This window comes from Caretta caretta, chromosome 7, assembly GCF_965140235.1.
Source record: "Caretta caretta isolate rCarCar2 chromosome 7, rCarCar1.hap1, whole genome shotgun sequence".
Lineage (NCBI taxonomy): Eukaryota > Metazoa > Chordata > Testudines > Cheloniidae > Caretta > Caretta caretta.
Genome location: NC_134212.1, coordinates 102,795 through 118,589, shown reverse-complemented (window position 1 = coordinate 118,589; position 15,795 = coordinate 102,795). Strand labels below are relative to the sequence as shown.

Sequence of the window (15,795 nt, the reverse complement as noted above, 5' to 3'; positions counted from 1 at the left end):
CTAGTACAAAATGCACCAGCCTGTCAGTTCAGCAACACAGGACTCTGCGAGTGCTTTCCTCCAGTAGTCCACTCTCTCTGCTGGCTCCGCAGTGAATACAAAGTCCACGGCAGGGTCTCTATCCTAATATTCAGAGCCCTTGATAGGAGACACCTCTCCTTTCAAAACCTCCCATGAGACCTAGGGAATAGGCCACTGTCTAAACACCTAGAGAAAAGTGAGTGATTGTTCCCAGTGTCTTCACTGGGCTATTCAGTCTGAGCATTCAAAATTTATCTCACAGGAGTAGGTGAGGCTGCTGTACAATCTGCAGATTATTCAAGGGTCTGTACTGGTCTCAGAGGGTATGTCTTCATGGTCATTAAAAACCTGTGCTAGGCTGTGCCAACTGACTCAGACTCATGGGGCTCGGGCTAAGAGTTTGTTTACCTGTGATATAGACATTCAGGCTCAGTCTGGGCTCTAGGACCCTGTGAGATGGGAGGGTCCCAAAGGTCTACACTGCAATTAAACAGTCCCCTAGCCCACACCTCGTGAGCCTGAGTCAGCTGGCACAGGCCAGCTGCTGGTGACTAATTCCAGTGTAGACATACCCAGAGTGTTTACTCTGTCCCTTGGCAAGTCTTCTAACACAGACTGGTTTCAGATCAAGAATCTCATATACAAGTAGCTCATAATGCTACAAGAAAAGGAAAATGCTGGGTCTGACATGTAACCAAGAAGCTACAGCTGCTGGGGAGTTCTGTGAAATATTTGACAATTAAACTGATTGTTTCCAAGTGTTGGGACACTGCCTTGCAAATTAAAACACAAGGCTGCCAACTAGTTTGGGGGGCAAATTGATATTCCAGTCGCTTCATGTTAGTGACTTAGAACATAAGAATGGACATACTGGTTCAAACCAAAGGTCCATCTAGCCCAGTATCCTGTTTTCCGACAGTGGCCAATGCCAGGTGTCCCAGAGGGAATAAACAGAACAGGTAATCACCAAGTGATCCATCCTCTGTCGCCCATTTCCAGCTTCTGGCAAACAGAGGCTAGGGACACCATCCCTAACCATCCTGGCTAATAGCCATTGATGGATCTAACCTCCATGAATTTATCTAGTTCTTTTTTGTCCCTGTTATAATCTTCGCCTTCACAACATTCAAAGAGTTCCACAGGTTGACTGTGCGTTGTGTGAAGAAATACTTCCTTTTGTTTGTTTTAAACCTGCTGCCTATTAATTTCATTTGGTGACCCCTAGTTTTTGTGTTATGAGAAGGAGTAAATAACACTTCCTTATTTACTTTTTCCACACCAGTCATGATTTTATAGACCTCTATCATATCTCCCCCCTTAGTCATTCTTTTCCAAGCTGAAAACTCCCAATCTTATTAATCTCTCATCATACAGAAGCTGTTCCATACCCCTAATAATTTTTCTTGCCCTTTTCTGAACCTTTTCCAATTCCAATATATCTTTTTTGAGATGGGGCGACCATATCTGCATTCAGTATTCAAGATGTGGGTGTACCATGGATTTAAATAGATTTTCTGTCTTACTATCTATCCCAGAGGTGGGCAAACTACGGCCCACGGGACCCTCCTGCCCGGCCCCTGAGCTCCTGGCCTGGGAGGCTAGTCCCCAGCTCCTCCCCCACTGTTCCCCATTCCCCGCAGCCTCAGCGCGCCATGCTACTGGTGTAGTGTATTAAACTGCTCCACGTAGGAATGTGCTACTGGCAGCAGTTACGGAAAGCAATTTACTACACTACACCAGCGCAACGCTCTAGGCGGCTGGGCAACGCTCTGGGCGGTTTGGCTGTAGCACTGCCAGCCACCAGTGCTCCAGGCAGCACGGTATATAATTTTTAATTTTTAATTTGGGGCATACATTTAAGTTGAACTTTAATTATGGTGTCTTTAAAAAAGTTTCCATGCAGCTTGCAGGGATTTCACTTGTGGCACTGTACTTTTCACTTGTGGCACATTCTTTTAATTTCTGTTTAACTAACTTCCTCATTTTTGTGCCGTCCCCCTTTCTGAAATTAAATACTACAGTGTTGGGCTGCTGTGGGGTTTTCCCTCACCACAGGGATGTTAAATTTAATTATAATATGGTCACTATTACCAAGTGGTCCTGCTATATTCAGCTCTTTGACCAGTTTCTGTACTCCATTTAGAGCTAAATCAAGAATTGCCTCTCCTCTTGTGGGTTTCAGGACTAGCTGCTCCAAGAAGCAGTCATTTAAGGTGTCAAGAAACTTTATCTCTGCATCCCATCCTGAGGTGATGTGCACCCAGTCAAAATGGGGATAGTTGAAATCCCACATTTTTATTGATTTTGTATTGAATTTTTATAGCCTCTGTAATCTCCTTGAGCATTTCACAGTCACTATCACCTGATCAGGTGGTCGGTGATATATCCCTATGGCTATATTATTATTATTAGAGCACGGAATTACTATCCATAGAGATTCTATGGTACAGTTTTGTTTATTTAAGATTTTTACTTCATTTGATTCTACGCTTTCTTTTACGTATAGTGCCACTCCCCCACCAGCACGACCTCTTCTGTCGTTCCGATATATTTTGTACCCTGGTGTTACTGTGTTCTAAGTTCCCCTCCCCCAGCCCCAACCCAACACTGGACCTGCCATGGCTGGGGGAGAGGTGCCCCTCCCCTAATCCCACCCTAGCCTGGCTCCCAACCTGCCGCAGCTGGGGGAAGGGACGTCCCTCCCCCAGCCCCAACTCAGCCCTGAACCTGCCATGACCTGGGGAGGGGCACCTACCCCACAGCTGGAGCTCCTGAGCTGCTGTGGCTGGGAGAGGCATCTCTCCCATGCAGCCTGGGTGCTCCTGCATGGAAAGAGAGCTGGGGGGAGTCCTCTCTCCCCACTGTAGCCCCAGAGAACCTCCTGCACCCCAAACCCCTCATCACTGGCCCCACCCCAGAGCCCGCACCTACATCCGGAGCCCTCAACCTCCCCACACTCCAACCCTCTGCCCCAGCCCAGAGCCCCTCAGCCCTGGCTCCACCCCAGAGCCCTCACCTCACCTCACCCCACCCCTCTGCCCCAGCCCTGAGCCCCTCATCCCCGGACCCATCCCAGAGCTTGAACCCCTAGTCGGAGCCCTCATACCCCTGCACCCCAGCCCTCTGCCCCAGCCCTGAGCTCCCACCCACACTCCGAACCTCCTCAACCCCACCTCCATCACATGAATTTTGTTATGTACACCAATATGAAGTGTGACACATCACCTCCATATTGGTGCACATAACAAAATTCATTTTACACATGTGTGGGAAAAATTACAGGGAACACTGCCTGTGTCCCAATGATTATTCTCATTCCACCAGTTTTCTGTGATGCCTATTATATCAATATCCTCATTTAATACAAGGCATTCTTGTTCACCCCTCTTATTATTTAAACTTCTAGCATTTGTATATAAGCACTTTAAAAACTTGTCACTTTTTAGCTGTCTGCCATTACATGATGTAATTGAATGGGACTCTCTTTCATTTGACTGTTTCTCATCAGATCCTGTATTTTATCATCTTCTATCCTCTCCTCCTTACTAGGACATAGAGAATCTCCATTAATAGATGCTCCCCAAGGGATGTCTCTGTCCAAACCATGTGCTTCTCCGCACTTGTCAGCTTTCCCCCAGACTTAGTTTAAAAACTTCTCTACAACCTTTTTAATTTTAGGTGCCAGCAATCTGTTTCCATTTTGGTTTAGGTGGAGCCCATCCTTCCTGTTTAGTCTCCCCCTTTTCCAAAAGTTTCCCCAGTTCCTAATAAATCTAAAACCCTCCTCCCTACGCCATCATCTCATCCATGCATTGAGACCCCGCAGTTCTGCTTGTCTAACTGGCCCTGCGTGTGGAACTGGAACCATTTCAGAGAATGCTACCATGGAGGTCCTGGACTTCAATCTCTTACCTAGCAGCCTAAATTTGGCCTCCAGCACCTCTCTCCTATCCTTCCCTTTGTCACTGGTACCTACATGTACCATGGCCACTGGCTCCTCCACAGCACTACATGTTAAGTCTATCTAGATGTCTCGAGAGCTGCAACCTTTGTACCAGGCAGGCAAATCATCATGCGATTTTCCCGGTCATCGCAAACCCAGCTATCTAGGTTTCTAATGATTGAATCCCCCATAACTATTACCTGTCTCTTCCTAATAACTGGAGTTCCCTCCCCTGGAGAGGTATCCTCTCTGTGTGAGAGGATACCACGGACATCATCTGGGTCCTAACTGTGGGATCGTTTCCCTCTGCTCCAGTTGGATGTTCTCCTTCCCTGAGACTTTGATCCTCCTCAACAGCACAGAGGCTACCAGACTGGGGGTGGGCCATTCTGCTGTGTCCCAGAAAGTCTCATCTATGTATCTCTCTGTATCCCTTAGCTCCTCCATTCAGCCATTCTGGTCTCCAAAGCCCATACAGTCTGTCTCTGAGGGCCAGGAGCTTACCTTTAGGAAAACAAATATGTACTGTGATGGGTTCCCCCAGGGTGCCACTTGAACTGGGGTACCACTGAGCCCTCTGACCCACCAGTCTCAGCTCCCTCTCACACTGTGCTGCTGTGACAAGCTGCGGACACGCTCCTGATCTTATACTTCCACCAGCATACACACAGGTAGGGACACACCGACCAGGTGCAGTTACATGCAGGCTCTTGTCCAGCCACTGCACTCAACAATAGAGAGGCTACCACCAAAATAACCACCAGCTTCCCAGCCTAGGACCCCAGAGCTGTACCGTCCTGCCCTGGTCCAAACCCCAATCAATTGTCCCCAAATCTGAAATAGTTGTGGGTGAGGACAAAGTCACAAAGTTCAGCCACAAGGTTTGCCATGACATTATCGGGGATACTTTTGTAACCCTTCTGCCTGTCAGAGTTGGCAGCAATAAAGGCCGGGTTCAGTATCTAGGGGATCCATTCCAATAACACAATGGAAAACCGGCTCGAGCCCCCACCCAGTGACCTGGGACAAATATATACCACCCCCACTGGGCTCCTTCAAGAGGCAATACTTCCCCTCTCGCAAGCACATAGTCTGAGTGTAGCAAAAAGCCTTTTAATAACAGAGAGAAACAATGTGGCATTATGTTGGGGAAACACCACCAACAGGATTCATAACACAACCCATGAGCAAAAAACCCACCCAAGCAAATTGGGGCATGTCCTTTCCCTTTGGTTCTTGAGTCCAGCAACTCAAAATCACCCAAAGTCCCAAAAGTCCAACAACTCAAAAGTCTCTGTCCCTGGTCAGGGCAGCCCCAGAGTTCAAAAGTTTATCTGCAGAGTTTTACCTCCCAACCTGGGTGGAGATTGGGGGGGGGGGTGTTAAGGGGCACCTTACGTGGTCCAAAGCTGATGGCCCCACCTCTCCATGGGGCTCCACTCTGTCAGCTGCCCCATGAGCTGCTCTAGGCATCCAACAAACTGCTCTGCTCCACCAGCCACTCCGCTCTGCTTGCCATCCCGCAAACTGCTCTGCTCCACCAGCCGCTCCACTCCGCTCGCCGTCCCACAAACTGCTCTGCTCCACCAGCCGCTCTGCTCGCCATCCCGCAAACTGCTCCACCATATATCTTCAGGCTCCCCCCTACTTAACACAGCACTCAGTGATTTCAGCTCTTAGTAAGTTTAGCTCTTTTGTGATTTCAGCTTGTAGTAGGGGAGCCTCAGTGCTGGTATACCATTAGCCCAAAGTGAATTCAGCTCAGCAGCCCGTAACTAGACCCGTAACTAGAGTCCCTCCATCATAACAAAAGGCCAAGTACAGTTCCACTGTCCTTGATTCCCATAATCAGGGTAATAACAATTTATTCTTCCTGCCCCAATAACAGAGACACTGGGGATCCCACAGCAGCCAAAGTGACCATTTGGGCAGCTATGGCCTCATTCTAGGCAGGGTGGGTGTGCCTATGCAAATGAGATCAGCCCCTGAAGTTCTTTTCCACAACTTGCCACACCTCACCACCAGATGTCAGGATGGAGCTCATCCTGACTCTGCTTACACTTTGTCCTCACCCACAACTATTTCAGATTTGGGGACAATTTATACCTTCAAGTCAGTGGGACTGCTATGGGTACCTGCATGGCCCCACAGTATGCCAACATTTTTATGGTTGACTTAGAACAACGCTTCCTCAGCTCTCGTCCCCTAACACCCCTAATCTGCTTGTGTTACGTTGATGACATCTTCATCATCTGGACCCATGAGAAGGAGGCCTTGAGGAATTCCACCAGGATTTCAACAATTTCCACCCCACCATCAACCTCAGCCTGGACCAGTCCACACAAGAGATCCAGTTCCTGGACACTACAGTGTAAATAAGCGACGGTCACATAAACACCAGCCTATACCAGAAACATATTGACTGCTATACTTACCTACATGCCTCCAGCTTTCATTGAGACCACATCACACGATCCATTGTCTACAGCCAAGCTCTAAGATACAACCGCATTTGCTCCAATCTCTCAGACAGAGACAAACACCTACAGAATATCTATCAAGCATTCTTAAAACTACAATACCCACCTGGTGAAGTTAAGAATTGACAGATTGACAGAGCCAGAGGGGTACCCAGAAGTCACCTACTACAAGACAGGCCCAACAAAGAAAGTAATAGAACGCCACTAGCCACACCTTCAGCCCCCAACTAAAACCTCTCCAGCGCATCATCAAGGACCTACATCCTCTCCTGAAGGATGATCCCTTACTCTCACAGACCTTGGGAGACAGACCAGTCCTCGCTTACAGACAGCTCCCCAACCTGAAGCAAATACTCATCAGCAACTACACACCACACAACAAAAACACTATCCCAGGAACCAAACCCTGCAACAAACCCCAGTGCCAACTCTGTCCGCATATCTATTCAAGGGACACCATCATAGGACCTAACCATATCAGCCACATCATCAGAGGCTCGTTCACCTGCACATCTACCAATGTGATATATGCCAGCAATGCCCCTTTGCCAAGTACATTGGCCAAACCGGACAGTCTCTACTCAAAAGAATAAATGGACACAAATCTGACATCAGGAATTATGACATTCAAAAACCAGTAGGAGAACACTTCAACCTCCCTGGTCACTCAATAACAGACTTAATAGTGGCAATTCTTCACAAAAAAACTTCAAAACAGACTCCAGTGTGAAACGGCAGAACTGGAATTAATTTGCAAACTGGACACCATCAAATTAGGCCTGAACAAAGACTGGGAGTGTATGGGTCATTACAAAAACTATTTTTACCATACTAATTTCCCCCTACTGTTACTCACACCTTCTTGTCAACTGTTTGAAATGGGCACTCTCATTACTACTACAAAAGTGATTTTTCCTCCATTGTATTCAACTGTTAATTGAATTGTCTCGTTAGACTGACCCCCCCAGTTGGTAAGGCAACTCCCATCTTTTCATGTACAGTACTATGTATATGTATACCTGCTACTGTATTTTCCACTCCATGCATCTGAAGAAGTGGGTTCTAGCCCACGAAAGCTTATGCCCAAATAAATTTGTTCGTCTCTAAGGTGCCACAAGGACTCCTCGTTGTTTTTGCTGATACAGACTAACATGGGTACGACTCTGAATACTATTATATCAATATCCTCATTTAACACAAGGCACTCTAGTTAACATATCTTATTATTTAGACTTCTAGTATTTGTATGTAAGCATTAAAAAAAATTGTCACTTTTTAGCTGACCTGACTTGAGATTTAGACTTATAAGTCTCCTCTGGAGATAATCATATAGTTTCTCTTATCTGTGTTAATGGCAACTTAGAGTGATAAATGCATCTAATGGGCCAAATTCAGAGGTGCTATAAGGCGATATCTCTTATAGATTAGTAAGTGAGTGAGTCTAAATTGGTGTAACATACATGCTGAGGGGAAAGAATGTATAAGCTATATGCTTACTTAGGCCCCAGCTATCCTACAAATATAGCCATATTAAGAGACTCAGGTATAACATACTTCTGAATTATAGGATAGGCAGACCTTAACTGTGGTTCTGTAACATGACTAAAGCTTTGGTCATGTCTATGCCTTAGCCTGGTTACAGAACAGAATTAAGGGCCTATGTATGCTTCAAACTGGAACCATGGCAGGGGACAACCATGTTGTATGACTGGATTTTCAGAGGTAGAAGTATCTAATGTAAGTTGATTCTTGATCTTTCCTGTTAATTTAGCCTAAGTCTCTACAACAATAATTAAAAGCAGCAGTAACAAGTTTAGAGTGAGCTGTTAGGAAAGCAAAGAAAGGCTGGACTGAATTCTGATAAAATACAGAATTAGCCTTCTGCCCAGGATGCCCATTAACGTTCCTTCCTCCGACTTGCCCTCCACTATGTTAGAGACATGGTGCCCTTCTATAGGTTTGTGAGGCCTCTTACACACATTTCTGACATTTCAGAGGACTGTAGCTGGTAGAAGTTCCATTTCTTGAAGTGTCACCAAATATCTGTTCTCCTCCCTGTTCACTATTCTGCCTGTGCCTCCTCTCTCACCAGCCATCGGGATGTGAAGGGAAACACAGTTTAGTGCCTGCTACTTGATTTAGCATCTGAAATCTCTCAGTGACCCCTACAAAGTATGAGTGTTAGGAGAGGAGGGCTGGTAACGTTCTCTGGGTCAAGTTTCCTCGAGTTTTGTTAGTGCTGAAGAGTCGCTTATGCTCACATAGCCTGAGCCCAGCAAAGCCCTTCAAACAAGATTCACTACACTCTAGCTGCTCCTCTACATCTGCCTTTCAACCCCACCCACACAGACATACATTCTACTTCTACGGGCATTCTCACAGAAAATGCTGCTCTGACTAGGACTGTGTCTGTTTTATGGGGACCCTGTCACAAAGACATTTTCTCTAATCAGAGAGGCATTGTAACTAAATGCAAGTTACTTTCACCAAAATCCAAACTGGTAACTAGGAGACAGAGCAAGAAACATTTTCACTTTGCTCCAATCCATTCATGACTTTAAACACTAATCCCCTTTGTACCTCTCCTCCAGAGCCAGTCCAAACCTGCAGCCCCTTCAGTCTGGTACAGAGCTTCTGCAAGCTTCATTTAAAAAGCAGAGAAGAAAAACATGAAAGGGATTGGAAAAGAGTAGCCTTTCTTCCTGTCCCAAGCTCGGTCTGGAGTGGAGAACTGTGTTTGTATGTTCTGTATCTTTGGAGCAATGTAGAGACAGGGCTTTCAGTAAGAGGGACTGCCTGTCTGTCACAGCCCAGAGCATTCATCTGCAAACACTGCTCTCCATTCACAGGCTGCCAGGCCTGGGAGCAGATTGAATCAGAGAAACTGTGAGAGACTGAGGAAGGAACTGAGGTGGGGGGAGGGTGTGAAAGGAGACAGAGGGAAGAAGGTGTGGTGGGCCTAAGAATTGTGAACAGAACATACATGAGAGAGGTTACTTTATAAGAAGCGAGAAGACAGACAAGAAGTGAGAGGAGAGGAAGTGGAAGAAGAGACAAGGGACAAGAAGGGGAAATCAGAGAGCTAAGAATACACAAAGCAGGGGAGGGTTACACAGACACAGGGGGATGATTTAATTGGGGATTGGTCCTGCTTTGAGCAGGGGGTTGGACTAGATGACCTCCTGAGGTCCCTTCCAACCCTGATATTCTATGATTCTATGATTATACTGTTTTATCATGAGGACTGCATCTTGGTAAAGCAATGAGGTGGACACTTCTACTCCTGCATCCTCATTCACAGGCCCATTAGTGAGCACCCAACATCCTTGTGACAGCTACAGAAACTGGAAGAAATCATGTCAGGAAACTTTATTTTTAACTGACTTTAATTAGATGCATTTTGTCCTTGCAGGCCACAATGCTTACAGACAACAGCATCTTCAGCATTAAATATAAAACTCACTTCTTCATTCACTGTTTCCTCCATAACTCACCAAGACCCCATATTCAGAAACCAGAGTCCCTGCAGAAGGGGAAGGAGAGATTCTCATATTACCCTTAATAATCTGGGCAGCTCACATACCATGGCCATGGCATAAGAATACATAGACAGTTGGGAGGAAAAAACAAAAAACCAAAATCACACTACGCTGACCTTTGCTCTTCATTTCATCCATCCTCGTAGCTGTCCATTTCTTCTCCCTTACCTGCCCTGCTCCCCAGCCCCCTGGTTCCTTTCTCCCTGTTCCCTTGCCCATGCATCCCAGAGACCTGACTCCCTACTCCTTTGAGTATATTACCCAGCTGTTTGATTCTTCTACTATCCAGCACGTGCTGTCTGGCTGTTTATCCCCCTGAACGAACTTCCCAGACAGTTGGTTGCCTTCTCCACTGGACATTTCTCTCCCTCTAGTAACTCATGATAGTGGATGGCAGCTCCAGTCCTGCCAAAGAACTCATTCCCCAAGGGTGGCTCCCATTTCCCTTCACATAGCATCAGTCTCCAGTGAAGACAACTTTGTTAATTCCTTCTTGTTTCCAGCTCTTTCTACAGGCATCCGAAGCGCTGGACCAAAGAGCAGCCAATATCAAATGATCTGCTAGACCTCCAGTGACCAGCACTCTAGTGCAAAACCTTAACAGTGACCTCACCAATGTTAAGGCAGAGTAACTTCCAAGATGTATGGAACATCTGAAAGCCACATGTACCCATCTGTTGATACAAGAGAATCTGAGACTACCATTGAAGTTTTGTGCCCAAGGGCAAGTTTGATGAAACAGAAATATGTGTTGTTTTTTTGGTACCTGTTGGAAGTGGAAGCAGAAGCCTTATGGAGTGTGTTATTGACAAAGTTGTAAGCAATATGAAAGCAGCAGGAAATGCAGAAGACTTTTCCCTTAACTTATTTTCATAGTTTTCAGGTTTTGAGTTGGAATCAGAAACACACCCAAACTGTAATGGAATGCTAAAACTGTATTGTAATGGTTAGCCACAAGGTGATGCCATGTGTAATATACCTTGCCTTAGCTGTAACAGCCATCCCTGGCAGTGCATAAAGTATCTCACAGAGACCATATCTCTAGTACCTTTCTCTATGATGGAAGCTGTGTATCCAGTCCATATCTGGTACTGGAGCCTGATCTGCTAGTAGCAGCCCTGCAACTACAAGGAGTACATGTCATGGTGTCAGAAGTAAATGTATTTGGCACTGGTGCGACTGCTGCTGGAATACTGTGGCCAATTCTGTTGCCCACAATTCAAGAAGGGTGTTGATAAACTGGAGCAGATTACATAAAAGAATGGCCATACTGGGTCAGAATGGTCCATCTAGTCCAGTATCCCTGTCTCTGACAGTGACCAGTGCCAGAAGATTCAGAGGGAACGAACAGCAAAGGGCAATTTCAAGTGATCCATAACCTGTTGTCTAGTCCCAGCTTCTGGAATTTGGAAGTTTAGGGACACCCAGAGTATGGGGTTGCGTTGCTGAACCTCTTGGCTCATAGTCATTGATGGACCTATCCACCATGAACGTGTCTAATTCTTTTTTGAACCCACTTGTACTTTTGGCCTTCACACCATCCCATGGCAACAGGTTCCACAGATTCACTGTGCATTGTGTGAAGTACTTCCTTTTGCTTGTTTTAAACCTGCTGCCTATTAATTTCATTGGGTGACCCCTGGTTTCCGTGTTATTGGAAGGGATAAAAACGTTTTCCTATTCACTTTCTCCATACCATTCTTGATTTTATAGATCTCTCTCATATCCCCCCTTAGTCATCTCTTTTGTAAAATGACCAGTCCCAGTCTTTTTAATCTCTCCTCATATGGAAGCTGTTCCACCCCCACTAATTATTTTTGTTACCCTTCTCTGCATCTTTTCCAAGTCTAATATATCTTTTTTTTTTTTTTTTTAGATGAGATGACGAGAACTGCACAATTCAAATTGTGGGCATACAATGGATTTATATAGTGGCAATATGATATTTTCTGTTTTATTATCTATCCCTTTCCTAATGGTTCCTAACATTCTGTTAGCTTTTTTGACTGCTGCTGCACACTGAGCGGATACTTTCAGAGAACTAAACATGACGACTCCAAGATCTCTTGAGCAGTAATGGATAATTTAGACACCACTGTTTTGCACATATTGTTGGTATTATTTTATCCAATGTGCATTATTTTTCACTTTTGAACAACGAATTTCATCTGTTAGTCTCTAAGGTACCATAAATACTCCTTTTCTTTTTGCAAATACAGACTAACACGGCTGCTACTCTGAAATCTTCCCCCTTTTCATTGATTGCTTACTCTGCTGAAGAGCCTTTGGTGAAGGGACCTTATCAAAGACTTTCTGAAAGTCCAATACATTATATCAACTGGATCACCCTTGTCCACATGCTTGTTGGTTCAGAGAAGGCCCCAGAGAATTATTGAAGGATTAGAAAACATGTCTCATAGTGATAGACTCAAGCAGCTCAGGTTATTTAGCTTAACAAAGAGAAGGTTAAGGGGTGACTTGGCCACAGTCTATAACTACCTGTCTCAGGAACAAATATTTAATAATGGGCTCTTCAGTCTACCAGAGAAAGGTCTAACATGATCCAATGGCTTGTAGTTGAAGTTAGACAAATTCATCCTGGAAATAAGGGATAAAGTTTTAACTATGAGAGTAATTAACTATTGCAGCAATTTACCAAGGGTCATGGTGGATTCTCCACCCTGACAATTTTAAAATCAAGATTGTATGTTTTTCTGAAAGATCTGCTCTAGGAATTATTTTGGTCTGTGCTATACAGGAGGGCAGAACAGAATATCAAAATGGTCCCTTCTTGCCTTAAGAAAAGGAGTACTTGTGGCACCTTAGAGACTAACCAATTTATTTGAGCATGAGCTTTCGTGAGCTACAGCTCACCGATGAAGTGAGCTGTAGCTCACGAAAGCTCATGCTCAAATAAATTGGTTAGTCTCTAAGGTGCCACAAGTACTCCTTTTCTTTTTGCGAATACAGACTAACACGGCTGTTACTCTGAAACCTGTCTTCTTGCCTTAGAATCTATTAATCGAACTGATGCCAGAGGAGAACAGAAATAGAAGGGAAACAGCAACACAGGTTTCAAACAAATGGGGGGAAAAGCAACACAGGTTGCAGGATTACATCCACATAGCACTCTTTAGTGCCCCAGAGAACTTCAGTTGTGACAGACCTTCAGAATACACAGACCGAAGGCAGCATTTTGCTATTAAACTCCATAAGAAAACTGCAGACACATAGGTGTCGTCTTTAATTTATGCCAATCCTTTGCCTTTACTGATAACAGTCACAAAGATGGCTCTGAAAGAGTCTGGCTATGTTTATGCCTCAGAGAAGTGTGGTTTATGAGAGGGCATGTTTTCACCAGAGAATTCAAGAATGAGGGGAATATGTTGAATCTTTTATAAGAGTTTGGCATGCCTTGGCAGAAAAACTGTGATTTTAGGATGGTAAAACATTAAAATATTAGAGCTAGATTGGTTATTGCGCTTATAGACAAAAGTCTCTCACAACCGCAACAATTAAAAAACAGACTTAACCCTACGCACAGCTATCCATATAGCAAAACAGACCGAGCTAATGAAACAGAAAAACAAAACAACTTGTCAAAAGAAAAAACAGAAACTAGCTTAGAAGCAGTACAAAGACACAGTATGAGTGCTAAAAGTACTTATCGTAAGAACTCCTGAGGCTATAAGGGATTAATTACAAAATCTTTCAGATTAAAAGGCACAAGATATGGAAAAATTCATATCCCAAGATGTGTGTCCAGCCAAAGGCACAAGATGTAATAAATGCACAAAATAATATTTTGCTGCTGTTTGCTGCATGTGACAAGATCCACTCCAATTTAGGCTTAAACAGTTTCTTGTAGCCTTTATTTTATATGTTTTATGACAATACTGTTATCACCTATGAGTTACATATACATGCAAAAATAGAGAGGTCAAGAAAAGTAAATGATCAAGTTACCTCTTCTGGGGACAGGGTGACTTTTTCTTGTCTCTGGTCTTCTCCACTCTTTTGTTGTCAATCACTAATGCCAGTGAAAATGAGGTAGGATCAGAGGCTAAAATAGGGAAAGAACAAGTTAAAAATTACTTAGAGAAGTTAAAAAGAAAAGGAGTACTTGTGGCACCTTAGAGACTAACCAATTTATTTGAGCATGAGCTTTCGGAAAGCTCATGCTCAAATAAATTGGTTAGTCTCTAAGGTGCCACAAGTACTCCTTTTCTTTTTGCGAATACAGACTAACACGGCTGTTCCTCTGAAACCTGTCCTTAGAGAAGTTAAATGTCTTCAAGTCACCAGGGCCTGAGAAAATACATGCTAGACTACTCAAGGAGCTGACTGAGGAGATATCTGAGCCATTAACAGTTATCTTTGATAAGTCATGGAAGATGGGAGAATTCCAGAGGACTGGAAAAGGGCAAATATAGTGGCCAAGTATAAAAAAGGAAAATTAGGACAACCTGGGGAATTACAGACCAGTCAGCTTAACTTCAGTACCCAGAAAGATATTGGAGCAAAACATTAAGCAATCAATTTGCCATCACCTAGAAGATAATGAGGTGATAAGTAGTAGGCAGCATGGATTTGTCAAGAACAAATCATGTCAAACCAACCTAGCAGTTTCTTTGACAGGGTAAAAAGCCTTGTGGAAGCAGTAGATGTGGTATATCTTGACTTTATCAAGTGGGATCCTGCAGGAATCAGTTCTGGGTGTGGTTCTGTTCAATATCTTCATAAATGATTTAGATAATGGCATACAGAGTACACTTATAAAGTTTGTGGATGATACCAATCTGAGAGTGCTGTGGAGGATAGGATTAAAATTCAAAATGATCAGGACAAACTGGAGAAATGAAATTCAATAAAGGCAAATGCAAAGTAATCCACTTAGGAAGGACCAATCAGTTGCACACATACAAAATGGGAAATGACTGCCTGGGAAGGAGTACTGTGGAAAGGGATCTGGGGGTCATAGTGGATCACAAGCTAAATATGAGTCAACCATGTAATACTGTTGCAAAAAAAGCAATCATCATTTTGGGATGTATTGGAAGGCGTGTTGTAAGCAAGACACAAGACGTAATTCTTCCGCTCTACTCTGCACTGATGAGGCCTCAACAGATGAATTGTGTCCAATTCTGGGCCCCACATTTCAGGAAAGATGTGGACAAATTGGAGAAAATCCAGAGGAGAGCAACAAAAATGATTAAAGGTCTAGAAAAACCATGACCTATGAGGGAAGATTGAAAAAATTGGGTTTGTTTAGTCTGGAGAAGAGAAGACTGAGAGGGGATATGATAACAGTTTTCAAGTTTTCAACATAAAAAGGTTGTTACAAGAAGGAGGGAGAAAAATTGTTCTTCTTAACCCAGAGGTGGGCAAACTTTTTGCCCTGAGGGTCACATCTGGGTATGGAAATTGTATGGCAGGCCATGAATGCTCACGAAATTGGGGGTTGGGGTGCAGGAAGGGGTGAAGGCTCCGGCTGGGGGTGTGGTCTCTGGGTGGGGCCAGAAATGAGGAATTCAGGGTGTAGGAGGGGGCTCAGAGCAGGGGCAGGGAGGGTGGGGGGGGCTGAAGGCCCCAGCTGGGGGTACAGGCTCTCGGGTAGGGCTGGGGATGAGGGGTTGGGGGGTGCAGGAGGGTGCTCCGGGCTGGGACCGAGGGGTTCGGAGGGTGGGAGGGGGGATCAGGGCTGGGGCAGGAGGTTGGGGCACAGGAGGTGGTCGGTGTGCAGGCTCCAGGTGGTGCTTGCTTCAGGCAGCTCCCAGAAGCAGCGGCATGTCTGCCAACTGGCTCCTATGCA

The 15,795-nt window shown here is 44.7% G+C and overlaps 1 protein-coding gene across 1 annotated transcript in view; it reads right to left on the bottom strand.

The window, feature by feature from the left end:
- Positions 1-13,966, bottom strand: part of PLXNB1 (plexin B1) — a 210,951-nt gene extending 196,985 nt beyond the window's left edge. Inside the window, exon 1 of the mRNA XM_075130149.1 lies at positions 13,950-13,966. The gene's annotated coding sequence lies outside the window, so the exon portion shown is untranslated. The remainder of the gene's footprint in view (positions 1-13,949) is intronic.
- Positions 13,967-15,795: the final 1,829 nt, after the last annotated feature.